The sequence below is a fragment of the Aegilops tauschii genome, chromosome 3 (assembly GCF_002575655.3).
Source record: "Aegilops tauschii subsp. strangulata cultivar AL8/78 chromosome 3, Aet v6.0, whole genome shotgun sequence".
NCBI lineage: Eukaryota > Viridiplantae > Streptophyta > Magnoliopsida > Poales > Poaceae > Aegilops > Aegilops tauschii.
Window position 1 is genome coordinate 130983547 of NC_053037.3, and position 7863 is coordinate 130991409.

A 7863-nucleotide genomic window follows, 5' to 3' on the forward strand; every position below is an offset into this window, starting at 1 on the left:
TTTCAGCATCTGAGATAGAAGTTCCATTATCATTATCAGGAGGTTTTTCTATTTCAGGTTCACCAGAAGTATGCAAAGTCCTATAATTCACCTTTTTCTTTTTCTTTCTAGAAGGACTAGGTGCACCAGTGTTAACTCTTTGTGAATCTTGTTCAATTAGTGTCCCTCCGGATAAAGTGGTTCCTGAGTCATTTTACCTCCTCTAGTTGCAACTCTAATGGCAAAGTCATGCATATTATTATTCATTTCATCATGCAATTCTCTTTGTGATTTAAAAAGTTGTTCTAGTTGAGTTTGTACCATAGAAGCATGTTTTCCAACACCTCTAACATCATTTGATATTCTAAATAACAAGTCACTCAAGCGAGCAATCATATCAGAATTATATTTCAATTGTTTCATAACATTTGCATTGAAGTGATCTTGTTATCTAATGTAGTTTTCAAACTCATAAAGGCATTGGCTAGGATGCATATTGTGAGGATTATCATTATCATTGAATTTCATTAGAGAATTTACCTCTACCACCTTAGGCATTGGTGGCGTCTTAAGCCCATGTGTTTCTTCAATAGGAGGTAAATTTTTAACATCCTTAGCTTTAATATCTTTTTCCTTCATAGATTTCTTTGCCTCTTGCATATCTTCAGGACTGAGATGTAATATACCCCTCTTCTTCGGAGTGGGGTTAGGCGGTGGTTTAGGAGAAGTCCAATCATCATAACTAGTTATTGGGGCGCCACCTGGTGGCACCTCTTGAGGTGTTATTGGGCGCACTAATCAAGTTTCCGTAGTTGATAACGCGCTGACAATGTAGACAAGCGACAATGGTTAAAGATATATCACAACTTTACCGATAGCTGCAAACAATAGCACTAATCAAACATTTTTTTGGTATTTTTTAAACCTCATACACCTCTTATCAAGAGACCAACACATTATTCATTGCCAAACCAGAAAGTGTCATTCATGTACATCAGGAAAGAACTTCAATAACTAAGATAGCACTCACATTAAGATCAGTCAACTGATAACCTAAAAACTCAGGGTACGAGTTTGGCGGTTGCCAAGCCACTTTCTTGAACACGAGAAAAGCAAACATACATTATCATCACATCAAGTTGATTTGTTAACTCCAGAATTAGACATACCTAGCAACAAGCAAGAGGAGCGCACCGTCAATTCATTTATGGCAAGCTGTGCATGTGAAGAATAATTTACCCAAACCTAAAAACCGAAGCATAAAACCTACAGTTAGTGAGATAAAGTGGGAATGGAAACAACATTTTTCAAAAGGAAAATCATCTCAATTTCTAATAAATTATCGTTACTCAGGAAATAAATATATACAATGTATATATACCTACTTGATAAATATTTGAGCAAATGCAATACACTCGATTTGTTGTGCTTTGAAATGGACTGGTATGCTCAGAAGAAACTTGGCAGTTGACAATTAGTAAAATTGCCGAGACTGGAGATAGATGCAGCAGAGTAAGACTTATATAGGTGGGAGTAACAAACAGACATAGCTAATATCATGTAGTCACAAACAACTCCATCCATTCCAAGATGACTTGCGGTATGTAGAAATTACACATTGTTCAAACAGACACAAAATAATGCAAGCAGATCATGAGGTGATGATTGCAGAACTTAACCCGGTTTACTCTCGGAATGAGGAGAGCAACACAGCGATCTCTTCTGAATAACTGAATCTAACATATCATACATTACACTACATTATGTAATAACTCACACTACCAGATGGTAGTCTCCAACAAATTAAAATGGGTGTGCCATACCAAGAGGCCTTGTAGACAAAGCATATATATTGTTGAAAGCAAAGCATGGGGTAACATATTACTACTCGGCAGTCATCACACTTAGGCACATGATTGAGAAAATCAATAAACTGTGGGGTGGCTCATACCTTGATGAAGCCAATGTCCTTGGCGTTGCTGCGGAAGCAATCCCTGCAGCACACCCGTACTTCCGGATCAGGCCATGCGAGTTGCCGCAGACACGGGATACTCATTCATGAGATCCCATCCATGGAAATTTGACAGTATATCAGAAGAACAATAATACAAAGTAGGGCAGGGGATCCAGAGGAGGGTGAGGGAGATGGGCATACCTGGCCATGACAGATCCCACAGTGGTTGAAGGTGCCAGGCGTAACACCAACGCATTACAGTCATAAATAGTAACCATTTCATTTGCAAGTCGATCCACCATCGTCATGTTGATAGTGTTGAGGCGCTCGCACTCGTCGATCCATTCGTTGTATCTGCAGGAAAAAGAATTCAATTTTCGATTCCAGGTCCGGATAAGCCTAACATATTTGTAACAACTCTATAGAGTAAAGAGTTCTTTGTTGCATTCAACTTACATATCAATAGGCTCAGTCACCTCTATAGCACTGGATTCCCTTTAAACGATATTTTTATACAGGTTCAGTTTTGAACTTCTGATGATGCAAGTTTGTTTGAAGCAGTCCAGTTAACTCAAGACTTAGACATGAAAAAATAGGGAGCCACATAGCCTATGTTACAAACATGATGGTGTGATGTAATGGCAACCAAGCAAGCATATAACTGTACATGATTACTACCTCGGCTCTGCTCCATTATGACCTAGTTGATTAGAGTGACTAAACACCCAAGAGTATATAAGAACGGGCATGGCTATAGGAAAATTGTGGATAAGCTACACCCTGTTCCTAGAACTGTAACCGTTAGGTTGAGAAGAAATAAAACCAATGAGATGTCTGGTGTGGAATTTCTAGCTGAGAATCGATCAGTAAGACATCTGCATTAGGAAGTAAAATCTGCAGTTCTAAGTATAATTTGGGCATTCCATTTACAATGGTACTGAAGCTTTCCTGGCAAATGCCGTCTCTCATAAACTCATGTGATGAACTGAACGCAGTGATTCCTACTAAACATACAAAACCCTGCTGCCTACCAGTAAAAATATGTTCTGCTACATGTGTAGATTTTTTTTTTGCAAGATTACACGTGCATAATTTTTAGTCATGTTTAGTTAGTGCACAAAGTTCTCACGTAAACCATATTAAGTCTGGTGAATGAGAAACAAAAATCAAGGGATCTTTTTTTAGTCTCCAAAGTACCTGAAAGAACGGAAGTAATGCCTCATCTACAATTGTACTGCTTCCATATGTTGTGTTCTTTATATGAACAATGTCATTTTTACAAGGCAAATGAGAGCTGTCGTTAGAAGAGTCATTCTGAAAGAAACACATGAGAATCTTAAGCTATCCTTGATCAAGATGCAATTGAAGAGGCAAAATCTCAAGGCACGATCTCAAGGCACGATCTGACCGATTTTTACAAGGCACGGTCAGTCATCATACTGGGTGTGCATATAAGGTGTCGGAAGGAAGCGATGGGTAACAGCCAGCACTTAATTCAATGATACTTGGAAATTATAGCTCAGCGCTCAAATACGGCACATACACAAAATTAGTGTTAATGACTAAGGCCAACAGCAACAGTCTTGTCACCAGCAACCATATAGGCATGAATTTCGAATTCAGGTAAGCCATCACGAATGTGTTTTGCGTCTAAAACTCAATATTGTTAAAGCAACCTAAAGGCAGTCATCGCGCTAACTTTTGGACCTTATGGTGTAATTGAGTTGTCCACATTACGTACAAAATATTATTTTCATAAATTTCCATAACTACACGCATGAAGCAACCTCAATACTGGATTGTACAAAGAAAGACACCAGATTAGATCCATTTACTACATAAAGTGTGTCTCTACTATTTAGCTGTGAGACTCACCATCTTCCATTTTTAGCCAGAAATATGTACCGACCGACAACAACCTGACTGTGCATAATCTAACAATTCAGGTTATCAAATTCACTATGATGTTTGATTAGGGAACCTAGATCGTCTCGAAAGTAAACTAAAAAAATCGGCCAGCCCAAAAGAAATGCGATTCAGGTGAGACGAGACGAGCTGAGATGGTGGAGGACTCAACTGGAAACGGCGTAGACGAGGTGGGGGTGTCGGTGAGACGCGAGAGGTGCGCTAGCGCCCAGCAGAAGGCGTTTCTGCCGTTTGGGCCGAAGTCGACGGCAATGAGGAGGTCCCTGCTGCGGCGCCGCTCCCTGGTCTCGCGCTCGAGCTCCGGCGCGGCATGGGGCACCACCGGGATGAGGCGCAGCAGCACCACCACCCTCTAGCTGTACTCCTCCACGTCCTCCTCTGCCGTCTCCATCGGCGCTCAGTAGTTGGTGCACCAGCAGAAATGCAATACTGGCAATGTACATTCGTAAAATAAATCAGAGATAAGGTCCCATCACACAAATCCACAGAAATACATGGCTCGTCTTATTTCCTCATATTTAGTATAGAACATGATGAAAAGAAATTCAGAATTTATATACTGCAAACTAATGCTAAAACCAACTTTACTTGTGATATATAGATCAATCACCTAAACCGCTGTCGATGACGAGGGGACACTGGTGACGTCGTCAGAACCCCATGAGGAAGGGGACGTCAATGTCGAAGCAACAACGACAACCACATAATATCTTGCAAATGTCAACATTCAGCAAGCTGGGCAATAAGAATCAGCCAGAAAACAAGTGTTTTGTGTTTTGTACGCCACACATGGGGCTGCCTTGTATTCACAATATATAGGAGTATATGCCTTGGTAATCAAGGTAAATCAAAGCAAATCCTCAACCGAATCAGACTACAATATTCGGTGGGATATTGTGCTAGTTTCCTATTACATGTGATATGAACAAAAGGTATGCTTTAACATCCCCCCTCAGCTTGTGCGTCGTACGGAAGCAAGCATAAGCTGGAGCGAAACTCAGAGAAGAGTTGTGAGGGCAATCCTTTTGTCATGATGTCAGCGTACTGATGCGAGGATGGCACATGAAGAACCCGGACCTCACCAAGCGACACCTTCTCCCGAACGAAGTGGATGTCAATCTCAATGTGCTTGGTGCGACGATGCTGGACCAGATTAGAGGCCATGTAGACAGTACTAACGTTGTCACAGAAGACAACCGTGGCAGACGTCAGAGGGCGATGAAGCTCACCAAGAAGCTGACGGATCCAACAACACTCAGCAACAACATGAGCAACCGCGCGATATTCCGCCTCGGCACTGGAGCGAGATACGGTGGTCTGTCGTTTAGACGACCAAGAGACAAGGTTATCTCCGAGATAGACGCAGTAGCCAGACGTAGAGCGTCGAGTATCAGGGCACCCAGCCCAATCAGCGTCAGAGTAGGCTGTAAGCATTGTGGAGGAGGAGCTCGAGAGGTGTAAGCTGAGGTCGAGGGTGCCCTTTATGTACCGGAGAATGCGCTTAACCAAGTGCATATGAGGCTCTCGCGGTGCATGCATGTATAAGCAGGCCTGCTGAACTGCGTGCGCGATGTCCGGTCGTGTGAGTGTCAAATACTGCAAAGCACCGGCGTAGCTCCGATACTCAGTGGGATCGGAGAGAAGAGGGCCATCCTGAGCTGAGAGCTTGCACTTGGTGTCGATGGGAGTAGCGGAGGTGTTACAGTCAACCATGCCGGCGCGGTGAAGTAACTCCAAGGCATACTGTCTCTGAGAGAGGACCATGCCCGATGATGTCCGTGTGACACAGATGCCAAGGAAGAATGACAGAGGACCGAGGTCTGTCATGGCGAACTCTGTGTGGAGCTGCTGTGTTAGGTGTCGGAGGAGCTGATCCGTCGATGCGGTGAGAACAATGTCGTCCACATACAATAAGAGGTAAGCGAGATCAGTGCCGCGCCTGTAGATGAAGAGAGACACATCCGACTTGGAAGCGACAAAGCCAAGACGATGTGCAAAGAGGGCAAATCGCTGGTACCAAGCACGTGGGGCCTGCTTAAGACCGTAAAGAGACTTGTGCAGTCGACACACGTAGTCCGGGCAGCGAGCGTCAACAAAGCCGGGAGGTTGCTGGCAGTAGACCTCCTCGTCAAGAGTGACATGAAGAAAAGCATTCTTGACGTCGAGCTGGTGAATCGGCCACGACCGAGAGACCGCAAGGCTGAGAACGATGCGGATCGTCGTAGGCTTAACAACGGGGCTGAATGTCTCATCAAAATCAATGCCCTGTTGAGAATAACCTCGTACCACCCATCGGGCCTTGTACCGGGCAAGGCTGCCGTCCGAGTGGAATTTATGTTTGAAGATCCACTTCCCTAAAACAACATGAGCACGAGGGGGATGTGGCACAAGAGACCACGTCCCGTTAGTGACAAGAGCATCAAATTCCTCGGTCATAGCACGACGCCAGTGCGGGTCATGGAGTGCACCCCGGTATGTTTTCGGAATAGGAGAGGGAGTGGAGTGAGTCGCGGAGAGATTAAGACGGTCAACGGGCTGGAAGAGGCCACATTTAGCACGAGTTACCATGGTGTGAGTGTTGGACGGGGAAGGGGGGCGGTGCACCACGACCAGCGGAGATGGACTAGTGGACGCCGACGAGTCAGAGGGCGTCGGGCTAGAAGCGACCGCGGGCGTCGTCGTGCGAGTGGAAGAGTGGAAGGGCGGACCAGGAAGATAACTGGGCCGGTCCATCGTGGGAGTGGATGGGGAGCCGCCATGCATGGCGGCTTGTGGATCAGCATGCATGGCGGGTTGCGGGTTGGCAGGCATGGCGGGTTGCGGGCGAGCGGGAAAGCCAGGCGGATGGCTGGGAGGTGAGCGCGTGGAAGGGCCAGGCGGGGTGCGGGCTGATGGGGAGTGGGTTGGCGGAGTGCTCGCTGGTGTGGTTCGGCCCGGTGTGGAGGGGTTGGCATGCACATGCACGTTGGGTAGGACAGGGCTGGATGGTGTGTGTTGTGAAGCGACCAAGTCAACAAGGAAATCAAGCTCGACCAGGGGGTTCGTAGGGCGTTGGGCAGAATAGGAGAAAGGAAAAATCGTCTCGTCGAATATGACATGGCGAGAGATGATTACTCGACGGGTAGATATATCTAGACAACGAAAACCCTTGTGGTTAGACGGATATCCTAAGAAGACGCAAGCAGTTGACCGAGGTGCGAGTTTATGTTTGGCTGTAGCGGATTGGTTGGGGTAACATAAGCAACCAAAAACACGAAGAGCGGCATAGTTTGGCGTGGCGTCGTAGAGACAAACGTAGGGAATTTGAAAGCCAATGGATTGTGAGGGGCGGATGTTGACAAGATATGTCAGCCGTGGCGAGAGCCTCGGCCCAGTAGGGCGGCGGCATGGAGGATTGGAATAGGAGGGTGCGAGTGACATCGTTGAGCGTGCGGATGGCACGTTCGGCCTTGCCGTTTTGGGCGGACGTGTAGGGGCATGAAAAACGGAGGTGAATGCCGTGAGTCGAGAAAAATGAGGTGACCGTGGAGTTGATAAACTCAGTCCCATTGTCAGCTTGCATGGCAACAAGAGGACGTGCGAATTGGGTGTGAATGTAAGCAACAAAATTAAGAAGAATCGCCGCGGTATCGGACTTTTTCCGGAGAGGAAAAGTCCACATGAAATGAGAAAAATCATCAACGATAACAAGATAGTACTTGAAACCAGAATTACTCAAAAGTGGAGAAGTCCAAAGATCACAATGAATCAACTTAAATGGTTCGACGCTTATTGAAGTAGACCTAGCGAAAGGCAAGCGCACGTGTTTGCCGAGTTGACAAGCATGGAAAACATGCGTGGCTGCTTTATTACATGAAATAAAAGAGTTCTTATGAAGGTGGGACATGGCGTCGCGTCCCGGATGACCTAAGCGACGGTGCCAAAGCTCGGTGGAGGTGGTGGCGAGGAGTCCATGGGCATGGTGGTTGACGACCGATGATGGGAAGATGTAGAGGTCTCCGAGA

General features: G+C 45.7%; 1 long non-coding RNA gene across 1 annotated transcript; it reads right to left on the reverse strand.

Annotated features, from left to right (window-relative positions):
• Positions 1 to 475: 475 nt before the first annotated feature.
• On the reverse strand, positions 476 to 4615 carry LOC109783060 (uncharacterized). Its single transcript, XR_002237626.4, has 4 exons — positions 4470 to 4615; positions 4011 to 4288; positions 1931 to 2287; positions 476 to 1224 (listed from the first exon to the last, which is right to left on the reverse strand). It is a non-coding gene; the product is annotated as an uncharacterized lncRNA (long non-coding RNA).
• Positions 4616 to 7863: the final 3248 nt, after the last annotated feature.